The sequence below is a fragment of the Propithecus coquereli genome, unplaced genomic scaffold, assembly GCF_000956105.1.
Source record: "Propithecus coquereli isolate 6110/MARCELLA unplaced genomic scaffold, Pcoq_1.0 Scaffold104, whole genome shotgun sequence".
In the NCBI taxonomy this organism is placed as follows: Eukaryota; Metazoa; Chordata; class Mammalia; order Primates; family Indriidae; genus Propithecus; species Propithecus coquereli.
The window spans coordinates 5,387,823-5,407,197 of NW_012134303.1; the positions used below are offsets into that span (position 1 = coordinate 5,387,823).

At 38.0% G+C, this 19,375-nt stretch overlaps 1 protein-coding gene across 1 annotated transcript in view; it reads right to left on the bottom strand.

Annotated features, from left to right (window-relative positions):
- Nucleotides 1-19,375, bottom strand: part of COL4A6 (collagen, type IV, alpha 6) — a 289,911-nt gene that overhangs the window by 150,047 nt on the left and 120,489 nt on the right. The gene's annotated exons all lie outside the window — the stretch shown is intronic.

Here is a 19,375-nt window from a genome sequence, read left to right on the forward strand (position 1 = left end):
AAAAAAAAAAAAGGAAAAAGTTAATAAACCAAGAAGCAATGTTGCCCCAGGGAACCTAAGCCTTAACCATATTCCTCCTTACCAAGTAAATTTAGAGTGCCTTAATGATCTTATATGATGATGTCACAAGTCAAATGAAATAAAAACTAATCTTAAACCAGCATTCTTTTAGTTCAGGTTGATACCTCACCAGATATCCTGTTTGGTAGCTGGTTTGAGAATTGTGATTTAGAAACCTCCTCATTGGTAGAAATTCCAGTCACAAAGTATAAGAGAATTTCTTTACATGAAGCTGGAAGTAGACCCTAGACATATTCTTGTGAGAAAGCAGGTACCCAGTGACTTAGGGATTTGCACTCATTGAGAAAGCAGTAGCTTTAGCAGAGAACTTGAGAGAAATTCGAGCACTAGAAATGTAGTGACAGATGAAAATGGCCACCCTGTAGTCCGCTCTCAGAATTGTTTTCCTCAAGCTCCATTTTCAGTACACCATTCAAACCTTACAGTGACACCCCCACGCCCAGTTAGATCTGAATTCCTCAGGTGTTATTGTACAGTTCCCCCCAAACTCCCCAACTTCATTTTTCCCTCTCCTCTGCTTGATGATGATGATGATGATGATGATGATGATTACTAGCTGAATTTCTGCAAGGCTCCCACATGACTTGACATGTGCTGATCCTCTCCAATCTCATCTCCTCACACTCTCTCTGGTTCACTCTGCTTCAATCATACAAGTGGGCGTTCATTCTATTCTTTAAAAACATCCAGCCTTTTCCTGCCTCAGGGCTTCTGCCCTAGCTGTTACTTCTTCCTGGAATGTTCTTCCCCTAGATTTTTTTTTATTGGGGGCCTCTTTTCATTATCCAGGTCTTGGTTCAATTGTCCATTTTCGGAGAGGCCATTCCTGACTGCTCAAAGGTAGTCCCCAGGTACTTCCAGTCATATCACTCTGTTATCTTTTAATCATGAGACACTCTGTCTTCCCCGGCTAGAATGTAAGCTCCATGTAAGTAGTGACCTTATCTGTATTGTCCAACAGTGTATGCCAAATCCCTAAAACCATGGATGGCACTCAAAGAATGTTTGATGACCACATGAATGGGGCTAGAATTTGGACCCAGGTATGACTAACTCCAAAGCCTTCACGTTAACCCTTATGTTTTAGTGTTTTCTAAGTCCTCCGTCTACCAGAAACTCAATATGAGGACACAAAAACAAGGAAAATTGCCATTCTGACCCTATCCACCTTGGGGAAAAAGTAAAATATAAATTCTAACTATTATCTGTAACAAGAACTTTATCTCTGGGATGGATTTAGTATCATTCAACTTTTTTGTTTAATGTTGGCTGTTTTTTTCCAAAAAGAAAGGCATATTTATGAGCCTACTTCACACTTAATCATTCTTGCCTCTGTGTACTGTGTGCCTTTTCCTAATTCCTGGGGAACACTGCGAATTTCTCAAATGGTGTCTTATCTCTTTAGACATTCCTGTGACACTTTATCATCACAACACCTCGGTAATAAGGTAGTGATGGCAGAGCTAAGACAAAATATTGCTATTTTAGATTCCCAACACCTTCCTTATATGAGATATTTTATCTCTCTAATATGCCTTTGACATGGTAAGTGTTATTGTACACTTTCCAGTTTGCCTTCCATTTTATGGTATATAGGACAGGCAAGTTTTCATAAGGGTTAGATCAAGAAATGCTCTGGGAGGAGGAAGCTGGGGGCTGGCACAGAATAGAGAACTGGGAGAGCAGCACTGAATTTAATCTTCACCTATGCTGTTACCTTGCCTAATGTTGGAAAATTTGTATTTGTTTCCCCATACATTTCTATATTTTCCAAGTAGTTTTCAATGAGCATAGTTAGTAAGATGAAAAAAATACATGTTATTAAATGATAAATGTCATCCCTTTCAAGGGAGAGAACTCGACAGGTGTTCTCAGAGTTGAAGTGGCATCTATTTGAAGCTATGGCCTACTTCCAAGTGTCTGTTCAGGCATCCCATAAAATTGGTCTACCATAGATGAAAAGTTTCCAGATCTCTAGCATGCAGCAAGGGGGCTGGACGAGATAGGAAAAAAAATTTCAATAACAGGAGCTGAGCAAAAACGTAAGGAGCAGAAGCTAAGGTTTCTTTTTTTATTTCAAAATATTAAAGGGGCACAGACATGTAAAGAAGTTAAGGTTTCTTAGGAACGCATCAGAACAAGGAGGCAAGGACACCCAACTAACAGGAAGCCATCACTGTCCTCTGTCACTGAGGAAAGTAACCAGAGAAGCCCCATTGACCACAAGGCAATTTCCTGTAATGCCAGCCCTGGCAGTTTCCCCAGGAGTCTTCAATTACAGTGAAGAGGGAGGAATAAAGGAGTGGCTTCCAGGGAACAAGACCAGACCAGGTCTTTAGGAAGCCTCTGCCTATCCCAGCTTGTCTGGGGACATTCCACCCCTGCTTGACCAGGCCATGTTGCTGGTGTCATTCCCACCTTGGAATGCTCTCTCCTTCCTCTCAAAATCCAACCCTCCTTACACCCACAGAAAATTAAAACTGGAAAGGCCTTGGGAGATCATCTAATACAGTGGTTCTTTATCAGAGCAGCACATTATTTTTTATTATAATTGTTTATTATTCTCTCTTGCTATCCTAAAAAGAAATTCATAGGGATAAATTATAATAAAAATGTAAGCAAAAATTTGAAAAGCACATAGTATGTCCTAACTGTATTGCAAAGGAAAAAATAACAAAAGGAAAGTCATTCATAAAGAAACAATATGTATTTAAGTATGTGAAAGCACATGCATAGCAATATTAGCAAATGTAATGAAGTGGTAGTCAGAGGCTAATGGCTCTACACAGAATCATTATGAACATGACAGCCTTCTGACACGGAATGACACCGGGACATGGTATTGGTGACTCAAGTGCCATGAATGCTATTGCTATTAGTGCAGTGATTCTCTGAAATGGTAAATATTAAATAACTCATGGTAATGTTTGGGGAAAAAAGCACAATCTTCCTTTTATTTACTGGGTAGTTCTAATCAGTAATAATAAAACCATGAAAAGATTCATTTCCATATGTAAAATGTGGTTATGTTCTAGACTCAGATAATTATAAACAGTTTTCACTTCCATGAATATCCAGAGGTCTTCTAAATGTAGGGCTAGATGCAGGACAATTCTTTGTAGTGTATAGAACATCTATTATTTCTGGTCCCCACCTAGTAAGTGCCTACCCCATCATTTTGACAACCAAAAATGGCTTCACAATTTCTAAAATACCTCCTAGGGAATAAATACTTCTGTTAAGAGTCACTGGTCTAATACATGTCACCCATTTTATAGATGAGAACACTGAAGGAAATTACTTTGACCTGGGTCACACAGCTAGCAAATGGATGCTAGCACTTCTGTCCATAATGCCATATTCTTCCTACTATTGCATACTTCTCAAGGCCAAGTCCAAGTTTCATTTCTTCCCCAAGCACTCCAGTTTCAGTGAAAAGCTACAGCGTTCACTAAATGTCCTATTCATTGGGGGAAGTGTTATGTGTTGCTATGAGACAGTCCTTGCAATGTTTCTTAGGTTGCATGGCTGAAGAGTCTTATTTCCTCATCCAGACAGTAATGTCTATATGGGAAATGTCAATCTATTTTATCTCTTTATATATCCCCAGAGTGTTAAAGAGGCAAACCTATGTTCTAACCACTACCTGAGGCAGTATACCTTAGTTAAGAGTATAAGTTCTGGCATCAGCCTGTATAGGTTTAAATCCCAGCTCTAATATTTCCAAGTTGGATGACCTTAGTTAGGGAAGTAATTTTATCTCTCTGATACCCAATTTTCTTACCTATAAAGTGGGAATGGCAACAGTATCTACTGTATAGGGTTTGATTGGAGGATTTGATAAAATAAAGCATGCAAAGCCTGGTGCCTGGCTTGTAGTATGCACTGTTAGCTATTATTATGACATTAACATTAGCTATGCCAGACTGCCAACATTTCTGGTCTTTTTTGGATCTGATTATTAAGTGACGTACACTTGTATGGCCATACCGGTTTGTCTACTGCTGATGTTCAGTTTGCTTAGGATGTCCATTTGGATTTGTTGATGTCTGTATATCACTTATTGTTAAATATTTTTAATATTGTCTCTATCCCACACATCTATCCCCTTTGCTGATGCTGGTTCCTTTATTTAAAATGCCTTCCTATCCCCTTTTCTCATTTACCACAAACCGAACTTCTATTCATTCTTTAAAATCCTGCTCAAACATCATGTTCTTCGTGAAGACACTCAAAAACTCTGCCTCTCTCCCAAGTAATTTCAGGCAGAAGTTCTTCCTCTCTCCTCTTTGCTATATTTTACTCAATCTATTTGGTTCTGTCATCAGACTGGGATCAGGACTATGTCTTATTCCTCTCTGCAGCCCTGTCTCAAGCAGGTATTCAGTGAAGTCTGTGAAATAACTGCTCTCAGAATAATTGAATTACACATGTTAGAAATCAGCATCACCTGGGATTCTCCCTCCCTCTTGGGTTTCCTGAAATAAAAAACTACATCTCAGTGTCCCTACCACCAGCCAATATGCTTTTCCAGGTATCACCAGTGCTTTCTGGCATGGGTGGTGGCAGGGATGATGCAAAAGGTAACCCAGAAAGTGAGACAGGGCGTATGAAGAGCTTAGCCGGAATTGTTGAATGGCTTACAAAAATAAGTTATCTCTGTGAGGAATTTCTTCCAGAAGCTTGGGTCACAGAAGACTGGTTGTATAACATTTTATTTTGGCTATTCATTTGACAAATATTTATTAAGCACCTAAGGTAGGCACTGTTTTAGACATGGGAGATAGAGGGTATATGATACAGCCATAAGTGAAACCAAGTCCCTGCTCTCATGGTGTTTACAATCTAGAGGGAAGATGAACAGTAAACAAATAAATATTATATACATATGTGTCAGTGATATGTATTATGGAGGAAAATAAATCAGGATAAGAGGAATAGGAAGTGTTGGAGTCAAGTTATTTTATATTTTATTTCTTTTTTAGAGATGGGGTCTTGCCCAGGCTGGAGTGCAGTGGCTATTCACAGGTGCAATCATAGCGCACTGCAGCCTTGAACTCCTAGGCTCAAGCGATCCTCCCACCTCAGCCTCCTGAGTAGCTGGGATTGTAAGCATGCACCACGGCACCCAGCTCAGGTTGTTATTTTATATAAGGAAGTCAGAGAAGACCTTGCTTATAAGGTGATTTCTGAGCAAAAAACAGTGTTTCTCAAAGCACAGTCCTTGGACCAGCATCTTCAGCTCTGGAAACTTGTTAGAAATGGAAATTCTTGCCTCCTCCTAGATCTGCTAAATCATAAGGGTGGGGGCCCAGGAATCTATGTTTTAACAAGGCCTTCAGGTGATTCTGATGCACACTAACATTTGAGATGTAGAAGATGAGGGAACATGCTATGCAGATATCTGGGGAGTGTTCAAGGCAAAGGGAACAACAAGTGCAAAGGCAGTAAATGAGAACATGCTTGATGTTTTGGCTAAGCAGTAAGGAGGCCAGAGTGTTGGAGTGGAGTGAATAAGGGGAATGGGATAAGTAGATGATAAAGCCAGATCATATAAGATTTTATAGACCACTGTAAGAACCTTGCCTTTGGAAAGTCATTAAAGGGCTTTGAACATTAGAGTGACACCAACTGATCAATCGAGCTGCCATGTGAACTGCAGTGGGGCAAGGGTGGAAGCAGAGAGGCCATTTGAAGGCAGTTGTGGAAGTCCAGCAGAAGGATGATGGTGGCTTGGACCAGAGGCACAGTTGTAGAAACTAGCAGAAGTAGGAAGATTCTAGATATGTTTTGAAGGTCGAATTTCTAGGATTTGCTGATGGATTGGATATGGGATGTGACTGAAAAAGAGGAGTCAAGGATGACTCCAGAGTTTCTGTACCAAACAACTAGAAGGATATAATTGCCATTTATTCAAATGGAGAAGACTGCTGGAGGAGCTGGCTTGGGAGGTATCAGGAATTCTTCTCAACGGAGAAGTTGAGTAGATACATGGCTATGGAAGTCTGTAGTTCAAGGCAGATGCCTTGGCCAGTATAAACTTGACTATATTGTGGTAACAAATCTAAAATTTCAATGGTTTAACACAACAAAGTTTGATTTCTCACTCATGGCACAATCCAATCAGGGACAGGCGGCTCTCCTGCCTGAACTAGGGAAATGTGGTAGGACTGCAAGGCAGTTCTAAAGGCCCACTTGAGGTTAGTGGTCATGAACTTAAAGGAATCTGTATTATGAGGTTTTCTTTAGCCTTGTTCCACCATGTAGATACAGATACAGATTAGAGGATAGGTGGATTAAATCAAGGTTCGGGTCTGCTAGGTAAGAACGATAAAGGAAAAGAGGGGCAAGAGAGTCAAGGGTATATAGAAAGAAGGGATTATGATGAACCATGGAATCTAGGATTCCTAAGGAAGGAAGGGAGAACAGGCCATGGGTAAAGCACAGTAAAAAGGTAGTAGGGTCAATGGATGATTGCCCCTAGTGGGATTGAAGAAATGCATGGGTTTTAGGATTTTGACTGTGTCTCAGAAGAAAGAAGAGGTGGTATAAAGAGGCTAGGGCCTGTTAACACTCTACATAGTAGAAAATAATTCAGTCCTTGGGATATAACAAATACTTCCTGAATTAGCTCAGTAAATGGTTGTTGAAATGGCTCCTCAATCCTAGTTTCATACATTACAAAACTATCCTGGTTTTAATAACTTGAGTTTTCTTCCAAATACCTTTCACACCAAATCTCATTTGATTTTCCACCATAAATCTGAACTAGGTAATTTAGATGTATGTATACATAGATACATACACATATACACAATATTACAATGATTTATTTATATCTTCACATACTCTCCTAGACATTAAGTTCCTTTGAGATGAAGACCTTGGTTTGTTCACTGTAAGACAAATCAGTTTAAATCCTCTAAGCTTCAATTTCCTGAACTATAAAATAGGGATAATATTTTACTTTACAGGGTTTAGTGAGGTTAAATGAGATGATGCCCTTAGTAAAGTGCTTGGTTTACTGAGCATATAGTATGCTGGTATAATTTATAATTACAGTAATCTAGTGCTGTGCATGAGGATCCCTAAAAGGTCCTCACTCAATGACTAATTCCTACTTTAAAGATTAGGAAATAGAAGCTCAGCTCGTAAGTGACTTCTTCAACATAGAAAGTTAAGTACCAGAGTTGGGATAAGAAACTAAGTATTCTCACTCTCTGCCTCTTGTTTTATTACTTTTTTAATTGGACCTGCTGCCACTAGTTCTAAGAATTAGACTGAAACTGAGAAATCAGAAAAAGAACATGAATGTTGAGAGAGGTCCCTTTTTTGGGTACTTTTTTTTATCAATACTACTTCACGATACTGTGTGTGCTATTTGTACACTTTCTAAATAACCCTCATATATGATTCGCCTAACTACTTTTGAAACAAAGGAACAATTTTTATATGCCAATTTTCCAGATTAAAAAAAAAATTCCTGAGTTTCAGAGAGTTTCATTTGTTAGTTAAGTGACAAAGCAAAGACTGAAAGCTGAGGCTTCTCTTTTCAGTGCATAAACATCTAAAAGGGAAAAATAATACAAGATGCTGAGGTACCCTTTTATAATCTTCATTCCCTGCCAATGGCCTCAGGGTCCAGAAATTCAGAGAGGCCTCTTTGGTTGGATTAGACCTATTCCAGGGGCAACATTCATAATAATGGCTATTATGAGCATCTGCTATGTTCCTGGCTAAATAGTTCACTTTTGTGATCTCACTGAACTATCCCAATGACACTGTGAGGTAGACACTATTACCACCATCATTTCACAAATGGGGAAACTGAGGCTTAGAGGGGTTAAACAGTTTGCCTGCCCAAGGTCACTCAGCTAGGGAGTGGCAAAAACTCAAACCCAGGTTTGACTCAAAATTTTAGAGCTCTTCCAGTAAGCCAGATACCCTTTAGCATCATCCTAGGTTTCTGAACTTTGTGACGATGGTACAGCAGCCTGACTTTAGTTTGAGCAATTCTAAAACAAAACCTGTGCATTGAAATGTAAACATACACACACGAAACCAAGCTAGGTCCTGTCCCACTTTTAATGTGCATTTGTCTTTTAAGAACAGTTCCCTATGAGTTTATGAATGAAAGCCTTTGGGAAGAGATGGAAATGATCTGTGGGAGCTGGCTCCCTACCAGGTGGGACTTGTCACCCACACTTTATTTTAAGGAAGAAGCTGACATCAGACATTGCTGAGTAGTTCAGGAAGGCATTTTCCTCCAACATCTGCTCGACTGTGTTCACACCATACACAGACACAACTGAGGGGGTCAGCAGTGAGAGAGAAACAGGCATGCCAGGTTTCACTTGAAAAGCTCTACCCAGCCAGAATGAACCAGGGCCTGAGGGGTTGGGAAGTAGTATTGCCCAGTTAGACCTCAAAGTGAAGTCACCAGCTTAACATACAGAGAAACTAAATGTTGCCCATGATGTTCTTAAAACAGATGCCTCCTTTTCCTCTGTCAGTAAGTACTTACTGAATAGCTATGAAAGAATGGCATTTCTTAAGGCTAGTCACTGGGAGCAGGTGAAGGATACTTGAACTTTAAGACTGGAAGGAGCCCGAGGATCATAGGTCCCATAGTTCACATATAGTTGTGGTGGCCAGATTTAGCAAATAAAAATACAGGATGTCGAGTTAAGTCTGAATTTCAGAGCAACACCAAACAACTTTTTAATATAAATATGCCTCAAATTAGTCTAAGTATGTCCCATGCAAAATTTGGTAGTATATTAATACTTACATTAAAAATGTACTTCTTGTTTATCTCAATTTGAATTTAACAGAGGGTCCTCCACTTTATCTAGAAACCCTACAAGTAGCACCATGACACACTTGTGTAACAAGTTCAGTTGTGAGGTGTGTCAAAAGTAATTGTTAGTAATAACGGTTAAAGTACAAATTCTGCAACTTTTTTAGAAAATTAAGGGGGGACTCACGTTTCTCTCTATAATTGAGTCACTCTTACTCATTTTGATTCTAATGTTCTTTCCAAAGTAGGAGGGAGAGGTAGAGTTATAATTAACATTGTAAGGATTAAACTCATTCATTCACTCTACAAATATTTATTGTCTGCTGTGTACCAGGCACTGTGCTAGATTCTGGCAATATGATGACAAAAAATGAATATGAATTGTACATCAAGTGTTCATAGCAGCTTTATTCATAATAACCCCAAACTGGAAAGAGCCCAAATGTCCATCAACAGGTGAAAGGATAAACAAATTATGATATACAGACAGTACTTGACTTACAATGGATTGACTTACAATTTTTTGACTTCATGATGGTGTGAAAGTGATAAGCATTCAGTAGAGTTCGTACCTCAAATAACCATAAAACTACTCTGTTTTTCACTTTCAACATTCACTAAATTACATGAGATACTCAACACTTTATTATAAAAATAGGCTTTGAGTGAGATGACTTTGCCCAGCTGTAGGATAATGTAAGGGTTCTGAGCACATTTAAGGTAGGCTAGGCTAAGCTATGATGTTTAGTAGGCTAGCTGTATTCAACTTAATTCAACTTATTTTCAACTTAACAATATTTTCAACTTATGATGGTTTTATCAGGATGCAATCCCATGGTAAGTCAAGGAGCATCTGTATTTGTACAATGGGATACTATTCAGCAACAAAAAGAAATAAATTCTTGATATATGTAATTGCATGGGTGAATCTCACAGCCATGTCAAGTGAAAGAAGCCAGACACATAGGTGCATATTCAGGATGAGTTTCCTTATATGAAGCTCTAGAATAGGCAAAGTGAATATAGGCCGATAGAAATCAGAACAGTGGTTAACCTCTAAAGGGCTGGAGAGGTGGGGTTGACTGGAGGTATACTTTCTGTGATGATGGACATGTTCTATATCTTGTTTGTGGTAATGTTTATGAGTACACATTTGTCAAAACTCATTGGGCTACACATTTATAATCTGTAAATTATACTATGTATAAACTATAACTCAATTAAAACAATAAATATAGTTCCTGCCATCATGAAGCTTACATTCTCATATGGGATACAGATAAATACACAAATATTTAAAGAATAATAATTGGGACAAGTGTAATGGAGAAAAACAGGATGCTGTGAAAATTTACAATTTTCAGTCATTAAGACATAAGCATTATTCCTTCATTCAACAAATATTTATTGAGTGCCTACTCTGTGCCAGACACAGGACTACACCCTAGGAGTACACTGTTAAATCAAATAGATTTGGTCCCCTGCCCTCATGAGCTTATATTCTTGTATGAGAGATATTAGAAAAGTAAATCATAATCGTTTGATTATAATTGTGCCATATGACACAAAGGAGACCAATGGGAAGGATATGAAAACATATAACAGGCACCTGGCTTCGTTGGTGGGATCAGAGAAGGTTTATCTAACAAAGTGTGGTTTAAATTGAGGTCTGAAGAATGAAGAAACATCAAATAGGTCAAGGCACGGGGGTGAGGCAGAAAGAACAATACATGCACATGCCCTGTGGTGAGAGAGAGTACGGCACACAGGAGAAAGTAAAAGAAAGCCAAAATGACTGAAACAAGAAAGTAAAAGGGAGAAAGGACATGAGACGATTCCATGTAGGCAACCAAGGACCAGCTCATGTAGAGTCTCGTAAGCCACGTTAGGGACGTTGGTTTTTATCCTCGGAGCAATAAGAAGTCACTGAATATTTTTAAGCAGGGAGTAACATGATCATATTGAGATTTAAACAATTTTTTTTCTAGTGATGGTATCCATATGGACAGGAGGGAGTGGTGGTAAAATGGAGAAACTAATTAGGAAACTGTTGCAGTGGTTCATGCAAGAGAAGATGGTGGCTTGAACATGGGTTATGGTTGTTGATGGACAGAAGTGAATGTATCTAAGTCATACTTAAATAAAGTGGACACAACCAGAAAGGGACAAGACTAGAACCAAGGCTTTCTCACACCAAGTCCACTTCACGGATTTGAGGACAATCTTTAATGCACACCTGCTGTGTATAAAGGCACTGTGTTTGGCACTATGAAAAAAAGACAAATATTTAGGAAACTTATTCCTTGCACTCAAGAAACTAAAACCCTGATAAAGGAGATAACCACAATCAAAAGAAGAAAGTAAGAAGTATCACTGGAGAAGGTAAAAAGATATCTTTCTAAAACTTAGATGTGATTGTGTCCTGTGTTCCCTCAAAAATCTTTGATGAGTCCCCACTACCTGCAAAGTTCAAGATCTAAGCATGGCATTTAAGAGGCCTAAAAATCAGGCTCAACCTATCATTGCAGGCCCACCTATTACCTCCAATATTTTAGTCATAGAGGTCTATTTATTGGCTATTTCATTTTTCTGGAATACTTTTCATATTCCATCAATTTTTCGGGAAATCTTAGTCACATTCTTTCTTTTTCTTTTTTGTAACAGCTTTACTAAGATATAATTCATATACCATACAATTTACACATCCTTTCTTAAATGTCACCTTTCCTCTTTCTCAGCAATAGCACTGTTAATGTTTCATTATGGTACCTGTTGCCCGTTCTAATAGCCTCCCTTTTTGTCTATTTCAGAGAAATTGTGGTGATAGCTTTCTGATAAAATATATAAAATTATTTTGGGTGGTTAGGCTGGGCCTGAGCTTCCTTGGCTGTGCAACATGTGATGAGCCCGGGCTGCATGTCCTACATTCTGTGAGTTTACTTGCTACTAGACTTCAGGTATGCAGTGAGTGTCATGAGCTTCAGTGGCTTGGCCAGAGCTTCAGTGTTCATTTATAATATGATGGCTTTAGGAAAATTATTCCAAGTTGAAAACAAAATTTTTTAGGGTTTCTAGTTGGGAGTCTAAGTTAGGATGCAAGGCTTGATTAGTTCTCCAACAGCTGGAAAAAAAAAAAAAACCCTTACAAGAATAGGAAGGGCTGGGATTCCAGGGAGGCTGCAGCCTGTTGGAAATAACCTGAAAGACTGTCTCCTCTGTTATTAAGTCCAAATGGTTAAGGACACTGTCATTTCTGTCTTTCAGACTTGGGGAAGGAGTCTAACAAATGCCCAGTTGATAAAGATGGTGAGTCCATGTGTAGTTCACTAACAGTAGCCACTATTAGGAGACAGGATAGGAGATAAATACAAGTCATTTCCACAAAGATAATATTTAGCAAGATGTTTAGCTTACAATGTAGATAGTCTCTAAGGCCTACAGGTGTTGATAGGCTAAAGATGTTTCACCTTGCCTAGCGATGGGGAAAGACAACATGGGGAGGTAACCCTGAACCAGGAAAATAGAATGGCTCATAGCAAATCCATCCCTCATTACTAGTGTGGAGTATGAGAGGAAAAAAAATCCCACAAAGTACAAAATCCAGTAAATAGCCGAACAGGACCTCTGTCTTCATTTGCCAAGAACATGTTACTTTTATCTAATTTTATGGCTGCAATTTTAAGCTGTAAATCCCTTCAGAAGTTAATTTTCATTTTGCTTGTAGCATGAACAAGACAAACCAACTTGTCACGTATGCCTGCATTTCTAAAATTAGGAGAAACAGCCCTAATCCCTTCTCATATGCAGAAAATAGAAACTAGTCAAGGAGTCTACTTGGTCGGTGGGAATGGACTTTAAAAAGCAACATGTTAAAAAAAAAAGAATTATATGTCATAAGGAAAGTTCAAACTCCAGTTCAAACTTTTTGGGCTAAGCCAAAGCCCATAGGCAAAGGAGTGGTCCAGTATTTCTGTCTTTGATTCCACATTTCATGACTTTAAAACTCATCTACTTTTCTTTTTGTATCTAGGCAAAGTGATACGCCAAACTGATTTTATTTTTTTAAACAGTAAAAACTATTAATTTTTATTAAATCTTATTCTTGAGTACATTTTATATATTCTGTTTGACAAAATGGGAAGCACTTGAGGTGAATTCCAAAGTATAATTGTTTATTGAGGAAAAGCACTTGTGCAACTCAAAACTGATTTTAGAGAGCCATTCTATAGAAAGGCCTTAGCTACATCTTTGGTTATTCCTCTGCAAGACATAAACTACCAAATCTTACTGAAGAAAAAATAGATAATCCCAACAGTACCTTACCTATTAAAGAAATTGAATTTTTAGTTAAAAAGCTTCCAATAAAAGAAACTCCTAAGCCAGATGGCCTCACTGGTGATTTCTACGAAATATTTAGGGAATAAATAATACCAATACTATATAAATTATTCCAGAAAACTGAAGATGAGAGATTAATTCCTAACTCATTCAGTGAGTCCAGTATTACCATTACAGACCAATATTTTTCAGGAACATGGATACAAAAATTCCTTTTTTTTTTTTTTTTTTGAGACAGAGTCTCACTGTGTTGCCCCGGCTAGAGTGCCGTGGCGTCAGCCTAGCTCACAGCAACCTCAAACTCCTGGGCTCAAGCGATCCTTCTGCCTCAGCCTCCCGAGTAGCTGGGACTACAGGCATGTGCCACCATGCCCGGCTAATTTTGTCTATATATTTTTAGTTGTCCAATTAATTTCCTTCTATTTTTAGTAGAGACAGGGTCTCGCTCCTGCTCAGACTGGTCTCAAACTCCTGAGCTCAAACAATCCACCCACCTCGGCCTCCCAGAGAGCTAGGATTACAGGCGTGAGCCACGCCCGGCCTGGATACAAAAATTCTTAACAAAAACTTATGAAATTGAACCCAACAATATATTAAAATGATGGTACATTATGGCCAGGTGCATTATGTCCAGGAATGGTAGGTTGGTTTAACATACCAAAATCAATCAATGTAATTTACCATATTAGCAGACTAAAAAAGAAAAAAATCATATGATTATCTCGATAGATGCAGAAAAAGAATTTGAGAAAATCTAACATCCATTCTTGATTAAAAACTCAAAGCAAACTAGAAATAGAAGGGAACTTCTTCAATCTTCTAAAGGGCATCCACAAAAATTCTACAGGTAACATTATACCCAAGGTGAAAGGCTGAATCCTTTCCCCACTAAGATTGGGAGCAAGACAATGATGTCCACATTTACACTTCTATTTGACATTATGCTGGAGATTCTAGCCAGTGCAAAAAAGGTATCTAGATTTAAAAGGAAGAAGTAAATAAAACTGTCTTTATTCATAGATAACATGATCTACATAAAAGATAGTATGAAATCTACCCAAAAAAGCTACTAGAACTAATAAGTGAGTTTAGTAATGCTGGATGATATAAAATCAATATACAAAATTCAATTGTATTTCTGCATACTAGCAACAAAGAATTTGAAATTTAAATGAAAATACTATTATGATAGCATCAAATACATGAAATACTTAGGGATAAATCCGACAAAAGTGTGTAGCGCCTGTACACTGAGAACTCACTTGCTAAGAAAATTAAAGAAGACCTAAATAAATGGAAAAATATAGTTAAGACATCAATTTTCCCCCAATTAATCATCAAAGATTCAATGCAATTTAAAAATGTATATGAAAACACAAAGGACCTAGCATAGCCCAAACTTTGAAAAAGAAAAAACAAAGCTTTAAGACTTATAGAACCTGACTTCAAGACTTATTATGAAGCTACAACAATCAAGACAGTATATTATTGGTGTAAATATAAACAAATATGTCAATGGAATAGAACAGAGAGTCCAGAAATAAACCCTTACATTTATAGGCAATTGATTTTTGACAAAGGTGCCGTGGAAATTCAGTAGAGAAAAAGGTCTTTAGCAAATGGTGCTGGAACAATTGGACATCCAAATGCAAAATAAAAAATAACAAACTTTGATCTGTACTTCACAGTATGTACAAAAAACAACTTGAAATTGATTGTAGATGTAAATGTTAGCCCAAGACTTTAAAATTTCCTGTAGAAAAATTAGGAGAAAATCTTTATACACTTAGATTTAAGCAAAGATTTCTTAGAAGAAAAAGAAAACTGATAAATTGGACATCATCTAAATTAAAAACTTTTACTTTTTGAAAGATATTCTTAAGAGAATGTAAAGACAAGCCTCACACTGAGAGAAAATACTTGCAAATCACATATCTCATAAGGGACTACTGATACAGGCAACATCATGAATGAACATGAACATAATTATGCTGAGTAAAAGAAGCCAGTAAAAAACAAGCATACATATTTTATATTTCCATTTACATAGAATTCTAGAAAATTAAAATCTATCTATAGTGATTGAAAGCAGATTTGTTATTGCCCAACGATGAGGGGTGGTAGAGAGGTGTGAGGGGTGGATTACAAAGGGGCATGAGGAAACTTTTGGAGGTGATGGATACATCCACTATCTTGTGGTGATGCTTTTATACTTCTGTACATTTGTCTAAATTTATCAAATTTAGACACTTTAAACATGTGCAGTTTACTATGAGTCAATTATGCCTCCGTAACACTGTATAAAAAAAACACGCCAAACTATTAGGGTCATTCAAAAGGACTCAGAAACTAATCTGAATAGGCTTCCACTAGCCAAATTGGTGATTTGAGTATTATACAATGAATGAAATGAGTAAAATATTTAAAACTCCATGAGTCCCTAATGGTACTCCCGCCTCGCCCCATCCCATGGGCCCCTCCCCCCCGCCCAACCCTCCAACTTTTCACCCTTGGGGGAAGCTAGGAAAATAACTGATTATTTTTAAGATTGGTTAAAATAAAAGGAGGTGTGATAGAATCAAACATTTATCCTGCCTTTTCTAAATGAATTATAACTCAGGGTAACAGTAAAAATTAATGAAGGAACATTTTTACTAAATGAATTATTCAAGTACTGTATGCTTAAGACAGAATTATAGAATTAACATTTGCAACCCCCAATGAAGTAATGGATTGAAGCATGGATATCAACAGATGCTAACATTACAGAAAGAGGAACAAGCAGACATTGTAGACATTTTGTGTATCAATAATGATAAAAGAATAAAACAATATCTGATGAAATTGTTTTCAGAGAGAGAGAGAGAAATGAAATGCAATAGGATCAAGTCTCTAGATCTAACTACCAATACTTTAAAATACTTTCTAGTAAATGCAGAACAGCAACCAACAAATCGAAACTGTGGGAAACTTACAGGACAAATTACCCAGTTTCTTCAGTAACAGATTTCAGGGAGAAAAAGATAAGACTGAGGGGAAGGTACGGATTAAAGCCATTGTGGACAACAGTATAGAGGCTCTTCAAAAAATTAAAAAGAGAACTACCATATGATTCAACAATCCCACTACTGGGTATATATCCAAAGGAAATGAAATCAGTATGTCAAAGAGATATCTGCACTCCCATGATTATTGCAGTGTTATTCACAATAGTCAAGATATGGAATCAACCTAAGTGTCCATCGATGTATGATTGGATAAAGAAAATGTAGTGTGTGTGTGTGTGTGTGTGTGTGTGTGTGTGTGTGTGTGTGTGTATATATGCAATGAAATACTACTCAGTCATAAAAAAGAAAAAAATCTTGTCATTTGCAAAAACATGGATGGACCTGGAGGATATTATATTAAGTGAACTAAGCCAAGCACATAAGAATAAATACTACATGATCTCATTTGTGGAAATCTAAAAAAAAAAAAAGTTGTTCTCATAGAAGTAGAGAGTAGAATAGTGGTTACCAAAGATTAGAGTAGTGGAGTGAGAAGGTAGGGAGAGTTTGGCTGGTGCATAGAAAAGTTACAGTTAGATAGGAGGAATAAGTTCTGGTTTCTATCGCATAATAGGGTGACTACAGTCAACAATAATGTATTGTGGTATACCATGAAGAAATGACAAGTGTTTGAGGTGATGGATATGCTAATTACCTTGATTTGATCATTATACTATATATATGGAAAATCACACTGTACCTCATAAATATGTACAATTATATGTCAATTAAAGACAAAATAAAACTTAAAAAACAAAGTGACTTAAGAGAATTATCATTCCAGTCACAATGTAGGGACTTTATTTGGATACTCAAATGTAAGGAAGCAAAGCCATTTATAAAACAATGGGGAAATATGAACATTGGATATTTGATTATATTGTGATATTATCAATTTTTTTGTTGGTATGATAATGGAATTTGGGATGCTTTCATAGCTTTTTTTTTTTTTTTTGAGACAGAGTCTCACTCTCTTGCCTGGGGCGAGTGCCGTGGCATCAGCCTAGCTCACAGCAACCTCAAACTCCTCGGCTCAAGCAATCCTACTGTCTCAGCCTCCCGGGTAGCTGGGACCATAGGCACGCGCCACCATGCCCGGCTAATTTTTTCTACATATATTTTTAGCTGTCCAATTAATTTCTTTCCGTTTTTTGGTAGAGACGGGGTCTCGCTCTTGCTCAGGCTGGTCTCGAACTCCTGAGCTCAGAACGATCCGCCCACCTCGGCCTCCCAGAGTGCTAGGATTACAGGCGTGAGCCACCGCGCCCGGCCACTTTCATAGCTTTTTTAAGAGCTACCTAATGAAATACAGATGAAATGAAATGATCTCTGGGATTTCTTTCACACTGATTGAGGGTAGGGAGAAGTGAGGTCAGATGAAACAATACTGTCTATGAATCAGTAAATTTGAAGCTGAGCAATTAGTACATGGGAGGAGTTTCATTGTACTATTCTATTTTGTATATGTTTGAAATTTTTAATGAAAAAACATTTTAGAAAAGGAATTTAAGTTTCTGAGTTGGTGACCCGATAGATTAAGGTAAATGACTGGATATGGGAGGGGAAGAAGAAAGAGGAGTCCATGATGACTTCTTCAGGTCAAACAACAGGGAAGATGGTAGTGCTATTTACTGAGATGGGAAAGCATGGATTAGACCAATTTTTGTGTGTGTGTGCGCATGTAGAGACTGAGGTCAGTTTTGGACATCCTGAGTTTGAAATATCTGTGAATAGCCAGGGAGACATGTCTAAGAAGTAAGATATATATGGGCTTGGAAGAGAGATTTGGGTTGAAACATAGAATTATACATGGATGAGTACATGGATGCGCAGAGAAAGGGGCCTTGGAAAAAGCCCTGAGGAACATCTACCTTAAAGATCTGTGCAGAGAGGGAGTAGGGCCCAAACTTATATGGATACAAAGGAGAATGGACAAAGACTCTGCCTTTGGGGACCTCACACTTTAACCAGGGATACACGTTCAATTAAGTTCTATAGGCCTGGTACTGGCCCAGATACTGTGGTGAAGAAAAAATTTTGCAAATATTCATATGCTGCTTTGCATGTCTCTCCAAGTACTCTCTGAGCATTCATTAGTTTTCGGTTTCACAAGACTGTAAATGACTACAGTGCAGGGAGTCAGAGAAGAGCTTCCATCTTTGAGAATGAGTAGAATTTATTACATTTTAAGGAAATGCTCCTTCCCTGAAATACCTAGGGCTAGCCTTCTAGATGGGCGATGCATGCAAACTAGGCAGTGATAGAGCCTGTAAAGTAAGCAGGCAATCTTGGAAACCTGGTGGAAGGCCGGGGACAGGTTACTGCCCCAGCCCACAGGTGCACTCTCTAATTTGACCCAAATCAAGTTGTCAGAGAGATAGGTGTTCTCACCAGCTGCTTCTGTGTACGTGATTTTCACTCCACAGCTATACCAAGGAACTTTTCCATCCCTAGCCTGTGTTCCAGAGATTAGGCCAAGTTTAGGGAGAGACACTGGCAACCCTGAGGTTTCTTAGGCCATCACCACTTTGTCATTACACACTGTGCACAAAGCCAAGATTCAATAAATGTTCACTGAATTAATAAATTCAATCAACAGATTTAACTAATCAAGCTAGTCTAAAGGGAAGAGGGGAATCTATTTTCGCCTCTATTTTTGCAAGGTTTTTCCCTCTGGATCAAGTAAATTGTCCACTTACAGATGAAAGTGTACGCGTCATTAGTATTATCATCAAGCATAAAGAACATCAGGAAATGCACTTGTGTGCTTTTCTTATGGCTTTGTTTTCCCACCTCGTCCTACTTTTGTCGAGGCATTTTGTCCCATTTTTCCACACCGTACAAATCTCTTTGCACAGAGATCTCTCTATATTCCTAGAGCCTAGCACTGTGCCTAGTTCATTAGTAGGTGGATGTATTTAGTATGTGATCTCCAGAGAAACAGAAGAGGATTTGTTTGTGTGTGTATGAGTGTATACACCTGTATGTGTGTATGTACCGTCATGTGTTGCTTAACTCTGGGGATGTGTCTGGAGAAATGCATCATTAGGTGACTTCATCATTGTGCAGACATTATAAAGTGCACTTACACAAACCTAGATGGTATAGC